Source organism: Chiloscyllium punctatum, chromosome 40 (assembly GCF_047496795.1).
Source record: "Chiloscyllium punctatum isolate Juve2018m chromosome 40, sChiPun1.3, whole genome shotgun sequence".
NCBI classification, from domain to species: Eukaryota; Metazoa; Chordata; class Chondrichthyes; order Orectolobiformes; family Hemiscylliidae; genus Chiloscyllium; species Chiloscyllium punctatum.
The window spans coordinates 15,184,998-15,204,009 of NC_092778.1; the positions used below are offsets into that span (position 1 = coordinate 15,184,998).

At 43.1% G+C, this 19,012-nt stretch overlaps 1 protein-coding gene across 12 annotated transcripts in view; it reads right to left on the minus strand.

Moving 5' to 3' along the window:
- Positions 1 to 19,012, minus strand: part of slc29a4a (solute carrier family 29 member 4a) — a 266,290-nt gene that overhangs the window by 136,804 nt on the left and 110,474 nt on the right. For 5 of the 12 annotated variants that reach the window (XM_072559349.1, XM_072559355.1, XM_072559353.1 and 2 more), the window contains exon 1: positions 8,707 to 9,062. The exons of 2 other annotated variants lie outside the window; for them this stretch is intronic. The gene's annotated coding sequence lies outside the window, so the exon portion shown is untranslated. Of the gene's footprint in view, positions 1 to 6,470; positions 6,490 to 7,591; positions 7,613 to 8,706; positions 9,063 to 19,012 lie in introns of those variants that run through there. 5 more of the 12 variants (XM_072559356.1, XM_072559354.1, XM_072559351.1 and 2 more) reach the window with 3 other exon arrangements.

Sequence of the window (19,012 nt, forward strand, 5' to 3'; positions counted from 1 at the left end):
CTTAAAAAAATGAAATCTCCAAACCAGATTGCTGCAGATTAATCACTCGGGTTAGTTGGACATGACAATGAGCAATTGAAGAAAGTGGAAAATTACAAGGGAAGCATTCTTGTGCAAAAAAAACCCTGCCTTGGCTAGAGAGTAACTGCACTAGCCTCAGCTGGGGCCTGGGAACCAGACTACTGTGCATTTGACAAAGATACATTTGGAGTTGTTTCTGCACAACAGAATATCTGGAAAAATATAGAGAGTGCTAAGAACTGGTGAGACAGCATGCGACATTAGATTCAGAACAGTATAAATGTCAGGGACTTTGCCCCACTCATTGGACATTCACCATCAGGCTGAGGTTCGTCACACTGGGACCATGGAATCATGAACTAGAGCTCTAAGTGCCAGCCATCTCCAGCTCCTGGTGAGCTGAAAGACAGTGAGATTCATTAGTTTGCATGTTTATAAAGTATTTTAAGCTAATAGATTCACTAATGAGTTTGTATACATCGTGAGTAGATTAAGCTAATAAATTTTCTATGTATTTAAGCACCAATTTCTTCTTGTAATCATTTTAATCAGACCTTAAAGAACCAATTAGGTACTTGCAGCCTGACAATGTAACATAAACTCTATCCCACCCCGAAAGAACTTTGTAAGTTTCAATTTGATCACCTCCCATTCTTTGAAACTAATTGGTTTGTAGTTCTTCATTCTCCTTTTCCATCCCTTCTTGAATTCTGGGGTTACACTTGCTACTTTCCTGTCTGCAGGAACCTGTGCAATAAATAAACCAGTGCATTCACTATTTCTACAGCCACATCCTTCAATGAAGTAGGGTAGAGATCAAATTTCATTCCTGTTAACTTTTACAACACTATCTCTTCACTAATTCTAATTTCTTTCAGTTCCTCAATCTCACTAATACTTCTGAAATGTTTTTTGTATCATGGGCAATGAAGATAGACACAAAGTAATTATATAATGTTTACACCATTTCTCTGTTCTCCGCTATGCATTCTCCAGTCTTCACTACCTTTATAATCTGAAATAAAAATTGAAAGAATTGCGGATGTTGAAAATCTTAAACAAATCAGATCCTCTGGGAAGGGTCACTGAATCTGAAATGTTCACTCTGATTTCTCTCCACAGATGATACCAGACCTGTGGAGCCTCTCTGTCTTTATACCTTTATAATCCTTGCTAGTTTGCACTCATAGTTTCTCTTCCTTGCCTTTATTCATTTCTTGGCCATCATTTTCAAAATTGTTTCTAGTGCTCAGGCTTATCACTTTTTCTGGCAGACTTATACACCATTTCCTTTTATATAATGCAATCTTTGACTTCTTTTGTTAGCCGCAATTGATTTACTTTTCACACTGGGTACCTGTGCCTTCAAGGAATGCATATCCAATGTAGACCATCTCATGCTTCCTTAAATAATAGACAATGCCATCAAATCTTTCCCTGTTTTCATCCCCATCCACCATAGACATACCATTAGATTTAAGACATTAGTTTCAGAGTGAACGATATCACATTCAAGTTTAATGTGAAATTATATCATACAATGGTCACTATTTCCCGATGGCTCCTTCACAGCAAGGGTTTTAAATAGTTCTTTACAGAGAAAACTAAAGCCTTATCTTATTTTCAGTTTTCACTCAATATCCAATTCTCACGCTAATTAATGAAAATTCAATCATTTTTAGTTAATGGCTATATTTCTTTTCATTTAAATGAAGTCATGTTGGTGAGCTCCCACTCTCTCACTGCTTGCTGTGTGCTATATCTTGTCACTGGGAGCAGTCAAGGATTTGCAGAATTCCTCCTGCACCTTAATTAATTTCTGTTACACAAAGCACGCATACCTGCTCTATTCTATAAAAGAGAACATTTAGTGTGCGTTTTCTGCCTATCACTTCTCTCGGTCACACTCAACTTTCTGTGTCACAGTTCATAAAAAGAATGTCGAAGAGCCTCCCCATGCCCAAGAGCAAACTTGATGGTGAGTCATAAACCGAGTAATGCCAGACTGTGAGATCTGAAACTTGAAAGGAAGTAAGTGCCTTCAGATTCAGCCAGTTATAAGAGTGTAAAAGCTCTAGAGCAAAATTATGGAAGGCAAGGACAAAATTTTGATTGAATTATGTTAATACTAAAATTAAAGCATGACTAATATCTGGGAACAAAGGATTAGACTAACAAAATATAGCATTTTATGACAGATGTGTATTTTTTGTAAGGAGAGAGTTAACAGGCGGCCTATAATTTTACAGCAATATTTGTAATGCACAAAGCAGATGGGTATAATACATGCTAATTACTTCACATGTAAATTGCAGTTATACTGCTGAATTGAGTCAAACAATTCAAATTTAAAGAGAACAGTGAGGCTCTTACGGTAAAATTGCCATAGTCCCAGAGGATGCGATAGAGAGATGATTGGTGGTGAATTTGACCTGAGGGTAACCATGCCTCAGGTGAGGGACAGTGGTACTGTCCTTACCTTTAGACCAGGAGGCCTGGGTTCAAGTCCCACCTTCTCCAGAGATGTATCATAACATCTCTGAACAGGTCTTTCTGTCAAATATAATGAGGGTCTGTTATGTTTTGAGACACCCTGCTGTATTATAACCATATAGCCTCAATGAGAATGTAAATAGTTTTCTTTCATATTAAACAATGCCTTTTTTTTGTTGCAAATAGAACAAAGTTCCAATGATGAATGTCAAAATTCCTCTGTATTTTCTGCGCAGTCTGCATGGAATTGTTTTATACACGTTGCATTTACTTATAGATAATTTGTGAATAAAGTATATTTTTTAAATAAAAAGAAACCTCTGAACAGCTTGATTAGAAAATATCTTAAAGAGAAATGTTTAATGACAGCAAATTGATCAAAGCCAGATGGGTAACCACAGTGGGACAGAAAGACATCCTTATGTGACTCAGCCAATGGAAACTTGGGGCAATGTGAACCAACCACCAGCTGATCATGGAACCAACTAACAAATATGCACTCAGAAAAGGACTTATTCACTCTCAGGATGGGGGTGTCATTGGCTGGGCCAGCATTTATGGCTCACCCTAGTTGCTCTTGAGAAGGTGGTGGTGAACTGCCTTCTTGAACCACTGCAGTCCACGTGCTCTAGGTACATCCACAATGCCTTCAGAAGGGAATTCCAGGGAACTCATTCACAAACTGCATGTAAATCCTTGAAAAAGACACACCAAGGAACATTCAGGAAAACACACATATGGTTTGATGGGAAGAGTCCCGGTGAATCAAGCAGGAAGATCTACAGTTATAACGTTAAGAATTCAACATATGCTCTTAATTATAAAATGATGCAAAACTGTTTATAGCCAATAAGCAAAGCATTTGGCAGATTTTCACCAATTTCTTGGGACTTGAATGTTCTTGCAATTGTAGTTTAATAATTGAATGACAAACCAAGATACACAACACCTTAATTCTTCAGGGTTATCAGGTTCATATTGATGTATGTCACAAGTGCTGAATCGCCTTCTAGTGTCACATCACTCATAACTTGGTTATTGCATTTTGATCTTACTTCTAAGTATTAGAAAAATATTCCATTTTACACTTTGAACATCATTAGACACAGTCATCGTATTAAGATTACTTCTACACTACAAAATAACTAATTGTGAAAGCATTTATATAACACACTTGGAGAGGCCATTTTTCCCACACAGAGGGTGGTTTGTATCTGGAATGAACTGCCAGAGGAAATGGTAGATGCAGTTACAGTTACAATATTTAAAAGACATTTTGGACAGCTACATGAAAAGGAATATTTAGAGGGGTATGGGCAACATGTGGGCAAATGGGACTGGCTTAGTTTGGGAAACTTGGTCAGCATGGACAAGCTGGATTGAAGGGTCTGTTTCTGTGCTGTATGAGCCTCTGACAGACAGACAATTTAAAAAAACGTGACTTACAGTCATCTCAGTTGACCACCTGAAGAGTAACTGCGTGAATTAATTGAAACCACCATGTTTAAAATTCTCATTAAAGGTATTGCATTTAAAGTGAGATTGTGTCAGTCATAAATCTTGGTCTCTGAACTAAAGAATTCACCTGCTTAAGCGTAAAAAATACTAGCTGAGGAAACAAGCTGGAGGCTACAAAACGATGAAGTATTCATACATGACTGCTGAGGCATGTGAAAAGAAAGAAAATGTAAATGTGCTCAAAATGGAAAGAAGTCGTGACGGCAAAGATTATAAGCAGTGAATGATGAAGCATTGAGAAACAGGTTATGAAAACGAGCTGGCATTGAGTGCACTGAACTGAAGCAGTTGGATTCCTAGGTTCTGCTGCTCTTTCCGACATATACGGGCTTGTGCAGGCCATTCATGGATAGATAGCATAATATTTACAAAATAGCAACTAATTTTGTGAAATAGCAGTTGACACTAATCACTGAGTTGTTTCGCAATTGCATGACTTTTGTGTTACTACGTACTCTCTGATTTATCGTTCCCTGTACAGCCGTGATGGGGCATGAGATTGTTCCTCTCTGTTAAGTCCATGAGCCAGCTATCATTACACTGTTGTAGATCAGGCTGCAGTGGCCAATGCCCTTGCATTGGTTCCCCAAGTTCACACTGCTGAACCCATCCTGCTTTTATTCCAGTAGCTGGTTCAAGAGAAATGAATTGGCTCCTGGAATTTGTGAAAGCTCAGGAGCAGGCTCACAGTCAGGCTCCTGCAGTTTGTATCATGGTGGGGTAACCAATGATAGATGCAGCTGGAGTTAAATATTTCCTTTCTATTCTCTCCTTAACCACTAAGGCCTTTATAAGCTTTACATGACTTTGTTTATCACTATCCTGGCCAGCATCTATTGCTCACAAGGTGAGCATGGGTAGGGTGAATAGCTGGGGTCTTCTTTCATGAGGAGTCCAAAACTGAACAGCCTAGGTTTAAGGTAAGAGAAGAAAAATTTAAAAGGAACCTGAGGGGCAATTTTTTCACGCAGAGGGTGGTGCATGTATGGAATGAACTGCCAGAGGAAGTGGCGGAGGCCGGTACAGTTACAAGATTTGAAAATCTTCTGGATAGTTACTGAATAGGAAGGGTTTTGAGGGATATGGGCCAAATGCTAGCAAATGGGACTTGATTAATTTAGGATATCTGGTTGACATGGATGAGTTAGATTGAAGGGTTTGTTTCTGTGCTGTACATCTCTATGATTCTCTGACTTTAAGTCAGTTAAGAGTCAGCCACACTGTGCGGATCTGGAGTCACATGTAGATCAGACCAAACAGTAGATTTCCCTCTCTAAACGACGCAAGTGAACCGGATGGGTTTTTATAACAATCAATCGTAGCTACTAGCTCTTAATTTTTTATTGAATTCAAATTTCATCATCTATGATTTGGACTTATGTCCCCAGAATACGGGGTTCAAGATAACTCTCCCAATTGCCACCACCTCTCCCTTGGAACATCAGAAGAAAGTCTTTGAGAAATAAAAAGATGCAATTTCTCTCACTTCTGTTACTTCCAAGCAGTGGCTCTGGACAGTACTGTTTACAAAGAAAGTGGCAATAGTTGTTCGTGGTGAAGCAGCATACACATCCAACTCAGCACCTAAATGAGCAGGCTCAGTGGAAATGATGAAGGGGTTGTTAATGGTGGAGAAAACAAAAGATTAAAAAGGAGTGTAAACAGGCCAAAAGTTTAAAATGGAAATCCTCTGTGACAGGATCAGCGCTGACTTTGACCAATTGGTCCCACGAACCGTATAAAAGCAGCAGTCTGCTGGTGAGGGAGCTCTGTCTAACACATGAATCTATCTTTACCATTCCATGGGTATGATGAATCTGTTGAGTTTCTCCACCATTCTGTTTTCATTGTTGACTTGGAAGAGTTAATTTTGGCCCTGTATTTCCTGACCTAAATAGTTTGTTTAATTTCCTGGTCTTGGAGGTTCACTCTAAGCTAACTGCATTTATCAGACAGGAGTACAGTTACATACCTCACCTTCCGACTACTCCACAAGAATACCTGCCAGACTGACAGCTTTCTCAGTGTTGGTCAGTATTTTCCGCTTGCTGGTCAGCAGGATGCCTTACACACAGAGTGAACAATCCTCATTATTTTTGTGCATGAATCAAACTGATGTTGTTCTGAAGTTTGGGTAGCAGTGGTTAGCTCAGCTGCCTCACAGCACCAAGGACCTGGGTTTGATTCCAGCCTTGGGCCACTGTCTGTGTGGAGTTTACACATTTTAAAGCAGGGTCTTTGGTTCTGAGGAAGGGTCACGGGACCTGAAACGTTAACTCTGATTTCTGTCATCAGATGCTGCCAGACCTGCTGTGTTTTTCCAGCAATTCCTGTTTTTGTCCCAGTAGCAGCGTGTTATTTTGGAAAACTAACTTGACCTCTCCAAAAAAAAACTTAGGTTGCTTCAGAGAAGTTTAATCATTAAAGAAGGAACTTACATTTACAGCAGACCGAAAGTGCTGGCGAAACACATCATGTCTGGCAGCATCAGTGGAGAAAAAAGCAAAGTTAACATTTTGAGTAGAAAATTATCCTTCTTTAGAGATTGTGTTTCCCTCTCCACAGGTGATACTACATACAGGAACATAAAGGAGCAGAAGTAGGCCATTTGGCCCATAGAGACAGTTCTGTCATTCAAACAGATCTTGGCTGATCATCTACTTTGATATTATTGCGTTTCTCCTACTGTCCCTATATCCCTTGCTGTCATTACTATCTTCATTCTAATCACCAGGAAGGGGAAACATTCTATCCCCACCTCTTCCGTCAGATCCTGAAAGAATTTGTACATTTTGTCAGTCCTGCTAGGCTTTGCAAATACTTTTCATTCTTATTTCAGACTTCCAGCATCTGCAACATTTTGCATTTACATTGCCACCTTCACAAACACAGAGAGCGTCAAAATACATCACAGTAAGTGAAATACTTTTGAAATGCAGTCACTGTTGTTCTACAGGAAACAGAGCATCCAATGTGAAAGCTACAAACTCTCAGATGGTCATGGGATAAAATATTGGCCGGAATTAAATAAGCAGTAATATAATTCAAACTTATTCAACAGGTCTGCAAATGTCCACAAAAGCAGAGATGAAAAGTGACAATATGAAAAACACAAGGCTTTCAAAATCCACTGTTCTGGAAACCCCTACACATGAGCGTTTTTAATAGTGACAATTTTGAGTTGCCATTTACAATTTTGCTTAGAGCCCTCATTAACAATACCACGGTCACTGCGTGTCTTAATCTATGCTTCATTTGTAAAACCTGAGTCTCACTCCTTTTCAGGGAAAATTTTAGTACCAGTTTAAAACAAAATACAGCCAGGCCTTAACACTTCTTGCCATGATTATTCCATGTGGCTAGAGGGCGTCTTTGCCATAATATATTTTGTCAATTATTATCACTGGCTATTTTTTTTAAGAAAAAGAGGTTATTTGCAAGCAGTGCGCTAGGGCTTTGCAGTTATTTCAGTCTGGATGGATTTTGCCACTGATAACTCACAGCTTTACAAACACAGATACATTAACTAGCTGGCTGGGCCATTCCAGCCAGAATTTACCTCAATCAGCTGGACATCAGTGGACTCTCAATCCTGACTCAGTCTGCTAATGTTCTAACTGGGATGGGGAGTACAAGGTAGTGAACGCCGTCTCACTGAGAGGCTTAGAGGCAGTAGCAACACATTGACAGGAACTTGATGGGACCAAGGAAAAGGGGAGGTCCATGACCATCTCCCACTCTGATTTACCTGTCCTCAGAAATTAAGATGAATCACAATCCCATCGCCACTGACAGTCACCCCCAAGAGAGTACTGTACCCCTCTGTCAAGGAATTGCAAAGTGGTTGAGGGAACATGGTTTTGTTCCCCTAATCTTTCTGCATTACATGAAACTTTACCCTGACTTTAATAACTCTGTGGGAAGCCCCCTCTATACTGTATGTGTGTGTGTGTGTGGGCGGGAGGTTTACTGAAAAGTTAACGCTTTGCACCTCTCTCTTCAACTGAGAGAACCCCGATTAAAGCCACGACGCCAATTCCACGGACAGGCAGCAGGTGTCACTGTTACAAGGTCTTCAGGGCCCCTTAATTAATCCCCAAAAGAATAGTCAAATCAGAAAATGAAGCAAAGACATAGATTTAGCAGCTAATATTTGCAGAAAGCAATTCTACCGATCGGTTTTATAATCCCGTATATATTTGAAACCTTTGGAAAACTCATGTTTCAAATTGTTGGGAAATGCATTTCCCTCAGCGGCTGGAAATTGCCAACCTGCCCAGAACTCTTATTAAAAGGTCTTAACCACAATTTTTTCTCTTTATCCCCCGAATACTTAATTGGCAATGATTTGTCTATATTATCAACCAGAGACGCCGAGGTTTGTACAAAGCGTAAAGTGCAACATGCAAATAAATATTCAGGCAGCCCATGCTGATGGATACGTATATGACAAGCTGTAAAGCACAGTTTGTTAATGTTATCACACCGAAATAAAACAATACTGGAATCAAAATGTCAGCGTCGCAAAATGTCAGTGTATCTGCCTGCTGTTCCCCTCCATTTCCACTCTGCTGATTTATCATTACATTTTCCTGATATGAAAGATCCTAACCCTTCCCCTCCCCGTTAATAATCTGTTATCCACCCGGGACATCACCGCGAATGAAGCCTTACCTTCTCCACTCTGTGTATTTCATCCATCTGCCCTCTCCGCCTGTCCTGTGTGAATGTATCTGTCTCTCTGTATCTTCCTTTACTAGAGCCAGCCGATCCAATACAACAGGTTGCTCACCTCACTCTGCAGCACAGCTACAATAACCAGGGGACTCTTCTTTTAGCTCCCAGCTGTTCATTTTTTTTTACATATGTTTGTTTTTATTTTTGTTTTGCCCTTCCCTGGCGCTCCCACTCACTGCTGTCTCATTCCCTGGCAGGCTCCTGACTCCCCTCTCAACCTCCACGTACGGTATCTGGAAACAACCACGTTTTATCCCCCTCATAAAAATGTAAGAGGGCCAATTGCAGAACCTTGACTGTGAAAGGGACAGGCGGGGGGTGTCTTGAAAATAGGAGCAGCCGATTCTAGAGAGGAGAATCGATTGTTGGGAACTGCAGCTGCATCCTAAATTCAAGAGCTGGGCGAACAACAGCCAGATCCAGGGAACCCTGCTACTTTCACTGGACCCCTTTAGTTGTGGAATTCACTGTAATCTCTGCATGAAGCTTTGCCAATGGTAGGCCAGTTAAAAAAAACAAATGAACTGTTAAGGGGGGGGGGGTCAACCATTTGCTCTCTTTTCCTCTCTGTCAATAATGCTTAAATAAATATCCAAGGCATTATAAAGCTATTAGAAGTGCATTCAGGGCAATATTTACTTTGTTTAATGGAAGGCATATTTTAGACGTGCCTTGGATACCTTCCTGAAGAAGGGCTTATGCCCGAAACGTCGATTCTCCTGCTCCTTTGATGCTGCCTGACCTGCTGCGCTTTTCCAGCAACACATTTTTAAGCTCTGATCTCCAGCATCTGCAGTCCTCACTTTCTCCTTGGATACCAATGCTTGATTTGCTGTGGTTTACTTCTCAGCCCCCAAACTATACGGAGTGGCACAACCTAACACAATCAGTTAGTTTGAATGAACCGGTTCAGGTGTGTTACAGAGACGTAAGACTGGTTCAGATGTATGCACTACCAAACCCCAACTAGTTCATTTCTAAAAAAGAACCTCGAAACCATCGTCGTCACAAATGCTGTGACACACACCTCCAGGGCAGGTGGGTCTTGAACACAGATGTAGAGGACGTTACCACTGCACCATTGGTTTAGGTTTGTCATGGGTCTGGTGAGAGTTGAGACTGAGACCCCAACCACTAGCTCCCGAGTTGCAGATGAACGTTGAAAATCCCGTTGATCCCGTTTGGTTCAATAACCAAAACTCTCCCTCAACCATAATTACCACAAAACCAAAAAAAAAGAAATTGTTGGAAACGCTCAGCAGGTCTGGCAGCATCTGTGGAGAGAAAGCAGAGTTAACGTTTCAGGTCGTGACCCTTCCTTAGAATGGCTGCTGATTACCACAAGAAGCAATTTATCTTCTGTTCTGAAGTAATTTTGGTGAATATAAGGCATTAAAACACTTCAATATAAGGCATTAAAACACTTCAAGAACAACTACATTGCTGTGACACACCAATACATGAGTGACAGCTTTCTCCTTGTTTCGACTAATCTTTCTGATCCTTCTCATGATAGTGTAGACTTGGTGCTGCAATACTGATCCACAGATGCCTGGCAGGCCTCCAACACATCACCTTGACTAATGAGTGCCCAGGGTGCTATTCACTATTGAAGCTTGACAGTGAAACTTGACCCTGCCATGCACATGCATTTTCCTGCAAGATGTACTGGATAGTAATCAGGAATTGGAGTCCGAATTGATTGTTTTTTTTTCCTTCTAACATGCTGAATTGTAGCATCCTCACTGCTACCTGAAACTAGCAGACGTGATGTCAATCAGCGATGAGGAGACCATGTGTAACAGCCAGCCTGTCTCATTACTGAGTTCTTCAACCACCATCTGATCACCTCATTGATTGGAAATCGTGTATCACACGAGTATGTACCTGCTTTGTGACAGGATGCATCACCACATAAGAGTCATATTGTAAAAGCAGATCTGTAACAAGCTAATAAAGTGAGCTAGTAATTCAAACAAGAGGGAGAGAATTGGAGGTTTATTAATGAAATTGCTCATGTGTAGTCTTCTGCTCGGAGCTCAGTTGTGATGTTTAGTTGCTAAGTAGTCCCTTTAAGGCAAGTGTTCGAGAGCTCCCTGTGAGATTGCAGGCAATTATAAGTACGCACACAGAACTCAGATCAATTAGTGATCTGTAAATTTCATTATAATTTCACGCCCTCTATAAAGTGCTTGCTTTTCTTTTTCTCTCTTTTAAATCTTCTAAAAGATTGCTGAGCTCTTGTAGTTAAGAGTAATATCTGAAGTGTGACCCAAGCTCTGTACAATCTAAACCAGGGGAAAGTGAGGACAGCAGATGCTGGAGATCAGAGTCAAGAGTGTGATATGGAAAAGCACAGCAGGTCAGGTACAATCCAAGGAGCAGGTGCCCAGGGCTTGCGTATCCCAACCTAGGCTGATACACCACTGCAGGCGTGAGGGTGTCGCGCAGTGTCAGAGATGTCACCTTTCGGGTGTGACATTAACCTGAGGCCCTCTCTCAGTAAAAGATCCCACAGCAGTATTTAAAAGGAGAGTGGAGGAATTATATCCAGTGCCCTGGCCAATATTTATCCCTCAATCAATATTGCAGTTTAGAAGATTGATGTTTCCTACAGTACACCAGTGACTATATTGAATTGACTGTGAAGTGTTTTGAGATGTCTAGTTGTTGTGAAAGACACTATATAAATGCAATATTTCTTCTTTAATTGGTTGTAGAGCAACAGCTTTCCCATGGTATTGGTAATAGACAATACACTCAATTATACCCGGGCTGTTATGCCAGGTGACAATCCTCATACTATCACTGAATTTACAATGATGGGAAAGTTCATATTGCACTTTTACCAAAATGTTTACACAGGTGGAGCTAGTAACTTGGTCAAATTTAGATTTAACCTCAGAGCCCCACCTGGGTGCAAAAACAACCCCTCTACACCTCAGTATTTTTAATCAAACTGTTCAACCATTCAATTCTGGTCACATTACAGGAAAGGTATGGAGACTTTGGAGAGGGTGCAGAAGAGGTTTACTCGGATGCTGCCTGGATTAGAGAGTATGAACTATAAGGAGAGGCTTGACAATCTAAGGTTGTTTTTTCTGGAGCTGAGTGAGGGGAGACTTAATAGAAGTTTATCAAATTATGAGAGATATAGATGGGGTTGACAGTCAGAATCTTCTTCCCAGGGTTGAAATGTCTAATACTAGAGGGCATGCATTTAAGGTGAGAGGGGGAAAGCTCAAAGGAGGTATGATGGGCAAATTAAAACAAAAAAAAACTACATTTGTATCATTCTTGCTGTTTCCTGTGATATCCCAACCCACTCCATATCCAGTGAATTACTTTTAAAGTATGGAAAAAAATGTGGCATTTAATTTTCCCACACATAGTAATTACAGTTCATCTGCTTCCAGTACTGTTGCACCAAGGAAAAAAACCTTGACTGAGATATCATATTTACACAAGGTTTTCTACAAAAATTACCACGAGATGTTTGGAGTTGAGCAAATCACCAAGGCAGATGATTCAGTGTAAGAGATGTTATCTTCAATATCCAGTACTGTAATGAAGTTTCACCTAATCTATTAAGTTCTGGAATGGGATTTGGAAACTTCAAAACACTGCCTCCGAGACAAACATGCTACAATTCAGCTACTGCAGGTAATAAACTGAAGAATCATAGGAAGCATGGACTGCCCCTCAAGACTGCTCTACCAATCCACCAGATTAGATTACTTACAGTGTGGAAACAAGCCTTCGGCCCAACAAGTCCACACCGCCCCACCGAAGCGCAACCCACCCATACCCCTACATCTACCCCTTACCTAACACTACGGGCAATTTAGCATGGCCAATTCACCTGACCTGCACATCTTTGGACTGTGGGAGGAAACCGGAGCACCCAGAGGAAACCCACGCAGGCACGGGGAGAATGTGCAAACTCCACACAGTCGGGATTTGAACCCAGGTCTCTGGCGCTGTGAGGCAGCAGTGCTAACCACTGTGCCACCGTGCTGCCCCTAAATGGTTGTTCTACCTCAAAACCATTTTCCTGTATGATCTCATTGTTACCTTTGTTATCTGGAAATCAATCAGTCTCTGTCTTTAACATACTCAATGGCTGAAGCTCCACAGCTCCTCGGAGTACAGAATTCCAAAGATTCATCTCCTTCCAAGTAAAGAAATTCCTCCTCATCTCAATATTCAATAGTTGACCCCTTATGCTATGACTATATATCCTAGTTAGGGGAATTAGCCTTTTTGTTTCAACACTATTAAGCCTTGTGATCGTTACGTATGCTTCAATTGGATCATCTCCCAGTTTTCTGAACTCTACAGAAAACATGCACAATCTTCTCAGTCTTTTCTGAAGGACAGCCTGCTATCCCATGCTGGTTAATCTATAATATCCTCCAATTCCTCAGCATTGTTTGAGGTTTAACTCCAGACAAAGGTCTAGGAAATGAATGATACCTGAGACAGCTTACCTCCTGTTAACTAGTTCAAACTAAATTTTAATTTTAATTGAATGCTCATTTTGGATATGTTCAAGCAATCAATGAATTAAGTAAACCCCTTTCACCAATTCAACAAGGAAGACACCAGACAACTAGATCTTAGACTTGTTCTTGATCACAAGGTCACAAGATGACATCTCTTACACATGAATTAATGTAGTTATGTATCAATCTAAACAGAAAATCATTCGCATGCAGGGTTACCGAATATAATGGGTAGCCAATAGTACAGAGTAAATCAGCATAATGGTTAGAAATAACTTCAACAGTGACCAAAGTCAGAAATCATTGAGAACAGTGTGGTTACATTTTGAATAACACTTTAGGGATCTGCGAAGTCAACAACTATGATTCCTGATGAAGGGCTTTTGCCCGAAACGTCGATTTCGAAGCTCCTTGGATGCTGCCTGAACTGCTGTGCTCTTCCAGCACCACTAATCCAGAAAGAGCTTTGATAGTTCGTTTGTTGAATAGGTGATCTGTTTATACACTGGTGGTTATCAAGACTTCAGGGTTTGCATGAGGTTATCTTTCTGATTCACATGGACAATTTCCTTCCTTATCTAAAATACATGCATTAGCTGCTAGACTGCTGATTCAATGAGGCACAGCTAACAAAAGGAACATGGGATCTGTTCCAATAGGTTCTTTGATCTGGATACACCTGCTTTATGCACAAGTTTACCTTCACCTTTCTCTGATCTTAGAAACCCAGGGATACTTTTCTCTAACCGTAGCTGGTGGTACTGCCTCATGAACTAACTGTCCATTGTATCCCCCATACTTAGAAGCTGATTTGCTAAAGGTTCCAATGGTAGAAAGAGAATTTAGGTGAACTAACAAAGATCTCCATCAAGCCAAATAGGGAAAGAGTTTTATCTCTCTGCCACTGAATTATTAAAAGACCACTTCATATTGTCTACAGAGTCCGATGTTGTGAGCAGTGATGAACACTCTTGTTAATTTCAGAACAAGGTTTTCTTAGATTCAATTAACCAATCAAAGTGACACTTTGCCAGGAGTTCTCCACAACCCTTTCTGTCAATCAAACATGACAATCTTAGCTCTATGCAAGCTCTGGAGTTCACTTGGACATGGTTTTATTTTCAAAGCAGGGCTGGCTTTGTGATGACAATTTTAGAATATAGAATTTATTGTTGTATATATTTTTACAATAAAAATACAACAAAATGTGTTCTAAGTCACCCTATCATGCCACCTATAATGACAGAAGTCATGGTAAAATCATAAGTTAGAAAATTAAGTAAATACAAGACAAAGTTTATCAGAGTTCTTCTAAAGGTTCCTGGTCTTGAAGAAAGCCGATCCACGACAAGAACAACATGACGGGACGCCCCTCCATTGGGTCAAAAGCCTCTGTCAAGAAAAGCCATTGCTAGGAACGCTACTTAAAATAAATACTGGGCCATTGGATCGCTGGGCTGCTACCCATGGGATAAAATGAAATGCCGAGATGTCAGAACACCGAGCCAGAAGCACTTGCTGAAGATCAAGATTTGAACCGGAATGCCGTCGAGGTCACAAACCAGGACAACTGCTCCAACAGAGACCATTTGGCACTGAGAAAGACTGCCACTTCAGACCGCCAGTACCAACTGCAGCTTAGGAAAAGCTCACGACTGAAGCTTTTAAGATGAAGGTAAGATGAATTTGAAGTTCTTTTATGTGAATGTTATAGATTTATTTATAATAGCTTGGCATTTCTCAAGATCTTTTCAAACAAATGGGGAGATATGACATTTTTAAGCCTGTAAGTGACTTGAAGGAGTAATCGTGGTTCTTAATGGTAATAAGTGTCTATAGAAAAGTACAATCATTACTCGACCACTTATAAGAGGCTCTTTGGATATAATCAGTTTATGGTTTTTCTGTGCCTTGAACTAGCTGAGGACTTGGAAGTTTAAGTTGAGTGGTTCCGGTTAATGGGCTCAGGGATTACAAATCACTATTACCCCATGCCCTTTCAATGTAATGCACGCAGCATGACATCTTTAGATGATTGGCATGTAAGGGCCATGATTTGGGAGGGTCTATCCGAATCTACATTCATATCAATAAAGTCCCACATCATAATTATTATATAATCTTTGTACCTCACTACAAAATTCCTTCCATATTTGTTCATTTACATCCTTCCCACTAGTGACCCACTGATGACACCAAGAAGTGTTTTTTTTATTTCAAAAATATACTTTATTCATAAAATACTTTGATGATCTGTACAACTGCACATGCCATACATATGTAAACATTCCATTTGTTTGCATACCGAAAAACAGAGTAATCATTCCTATTTACAGGTCTGTACGATTACGTTTTTAGCTGAGGCGACTGCGCAGGCCCCCTGTTCTTCTTTAGGCAGGCAGACATTACACGGTGGTCTTTCCCCACCGCGCCTTGGCGGCAGCTTCAGCACGTCCCTCAACACGTAGTCCTGGACCTTGGAATGTGGGGTCAACTCCTTCAGCTGGAAGATCAACAGGTTTCGGACCGCCCAGAGAGCGTCCTTCACCGAGTTGATGATCCTCCAGGCACAGTTGATGTTCGTCTCGGTGTGCGTCCTGGGGAACAGGCCGTAGAGCACGGAGTCCCGCCTCAAGGCGCTGCTCGGGACGAACCTCGACAAACACCACTGCATTCCTCTCCAGACTTCTTCTGCGTAGGCACATTCCAGAAGGAGGTGTGTGACAGTCTCGTCCACCCCGCAGCCGCTTCGAGGGCAGCGTGCGGTGCGGCTGAGAGTCCGGGCGTGCACAAAGGATCTCACAGGCAGAGCCCTTCTCACCACCAGCCATGTCTTGGTGCTTGTTGGAAAGTTCTGGCGATGAGGCATTCTGCCAAATGACTTTGACAGTCTGCTCAGGGAACTGCTCAATAGGATCCGCCCTCTCCTTTTCCCAAAGGGTCTCAAGGACACTACGTGCTGACCACTTCCTGATGGACTTGTGGTCAAAGGTGTTTTTCTTCATAAACTTCTCCACAAAGGACAGGTGATACAGAACGGTCCAACTACTCGGAGCGTTCCGCGGCAGCGAGGCCAGGCCCATCCTTCGCAACACCGGGGATAGGTAGAACCTCAGTACGTAGTGACACTTGGTGTTTGCGTACCGGGGATCCACGCACAGCTTGATGCAGCCACACACAAAGGTGGCCATCAGGGTGAGGGTGGTATTGGATGTATTTTTTCCCCCATTGCCCAGATCTTTGTACAGCGAGTCCCTTCGGACCCGGTCCATCTTTGACCTCCATATAAACTGGAAGATGGCCCGGGTGACTGCAGCGGCACAGGTTCTGGGAATAGGCCAGACCTGTGCCACGTATAATAGCAATGACAGTGCCTCACACCTGATGACCAGGTTTTTTCCCGCAATGGAGAGCGACCGTAGCTTCCATCTGCCCAGTTTCTGCCTCACTTTGCTGATACGCTCCTCCTAAGACTTGGCGCACGCCCCAGCCCCCCCGAACCAAATACCCAGCACCTTCAGGTGGTCGGTCCTGACGGTGAAGGGGATTGAGGATTGGTCGGCCCAGTTCCCGAAAAGCATGGCCTCGCTCTTGCCTCAGTTTACCTTGGCCCCCGAGGCCCGTTCGAACTGGTCACATATGCACATGAGTCTGCGCACGGACAGCGGATCCGAGCAGAAAACCACGACGTCATCCATGTACAGGGAGGCCTTGACCTGCAGGCCCCCACTGCCCCCTCTCAGGCTCGCATCCTTCCTGATGGACTCAGCAAATGGCTCAATGCAGCACACAAACAAGGCAGGAGAGAGAGGGCAGCCCTGCCTGATTCCAGATCTGACTGGGAAGCTATTTGATTCCCACCCATTGATTGAGACTGCACTGACAATGTTGGTGTAGAGCAGTCTGATCCAATTGCAGATTCCCTCCCCAAAGCCCATTTTGGAGAGAACATCTCACATATACCTGTGTGATATCCTGTCAAAGGCTTTCTCCTGGTCTAGGCTGATCAGGCAGGTGTCCAACCCTCTGTCCTGCACGTAGGCGATCATATCTCTGAGGAGTGCGAGACTCTCAGTGATCTTCCTGCCCGGCACAGCACAGGTTTGGTCGGGGTGAATCACCGACCCCAGAGCAGACCTGACCCGGTTGGAGATTACCTTTGACAGAATTTTGTAATCCACATTCAACAGTGAGATTGGTCTCCAATTTTTGAGTTCCTCCCTCTCCCCCTTCCGCTTGTAGATGAGGGTGATGATGCCTTTCCTCATGGATTTACTCATGGTACCTGCCCGAAGCATACTGACATACACCTCCAGCAGGTCCTGGCCAATCAAGTCCCACAGAGCGGAATAGAGCTCGACCGGTAAGCCGTCGCTTCCGGGAGTTTTATTCTTTTCGAAGGACTCGAGGGCCTTGGTCAGCTCGTCCAGAGATAGCGGCTGGTCCAGCCTCTCACGTGTCCTGTCCTCTAAGACCTCCGTGATAGAGGACAGGAACGACTGGGAGGCCGTGCTGTTGGTCGGCTTTGCGTCATACAGACTGGCATAGAAGGATTTACTGATCCTCATGACATCAGCCTGAGATGACGTTATCGAGCCATCTTCTTCCTTCAGGCTGCTGAGCACGGAGCTCTCTTTGTGCACCTTCTGGAAGAAGAAACGTGAGCACGTCTCGTCCTGCTCCACCGAGCGGACTCTGGACCGGAAGATTATCTTGGAGGCCTCCGAAGCAAAGAGCGAGGCTTGCTGGCCCTTCACCTCCTTGAGGTCTTCCGTGACATCGACCCCCATCGTCTGCAGCAGGAGCAGGTTCTGCATACTTTTCTGGAGCTGGGACAGTTTTCCCCGCCTCTCTCTCGCCTCCTGGACACCTTTGAGGATGAAGAACCTCTTGATGTTCCCTTTTACTGTTTCCCACCAGTCCGCTGGGGACTCAAAGAGAGGCTTCACGGTTTTCCAACCTGCGCAGTCCCTCTTGAGCTCCTCAATGTTTCCCAGGGTCAACAGCTTTGTGTTCAGCTTCCACATTCCCTTACCAGCCCGCTGCTCGTCCTGTAGGTGACAGTCGGCCAGCAGGAGGCAGTGGTCAGAGAAGAACACCGGCTTGACGTCGATGGATCTGACTGAGAGCGTTTGGGACACAAACAGGTAATCTATCTTTGAGCGGATAGACCCATCAGCCCGTGACCAGGTGTATCTACGCTGCGCTCCATCTGCAGGGGCGCTGAAGACGTCGTGCAGCTTGGCGTCTTTGACCGTGTCTATCAGGGCTCTGGACATGGCGTCCAGTTTATTGTCCCCCCCGCCGGATCGTCCATCTGCATCAATGATACAGTTGAAGTCTCCAGCCAGAATGACCGGCCTGGACGTAGCCAGCAACAGTGGAAACTGCTGCAGGATGGCCAACCGTTCACTCTTACCCACTGGGGCGCACACGTCAATCAGTCTCAGGGGAGCATTCCTGTACATGACGTCGGCGACGAGGAGGCGCCCGCCCACCACCTCCTTAACCTCGGAGATGGTGAAGTTGCCTCCTCTCAACAGGATACCCAGGCCGGAGGCGCGGCTATCGTTGCCCCCCAACCAAACTGACGGCCCATAGGCCCACAAGCTCGACCATCTCCTGTAGCTGCTGAGGTGCGGTATCCCACACTCCTGCAGAAACAGAACGTCGGCTTTAACGTTGGTCAGGAAAGCCATCGTAGAAACACATCGCGTAGCCGATTTGATGCTATGCAC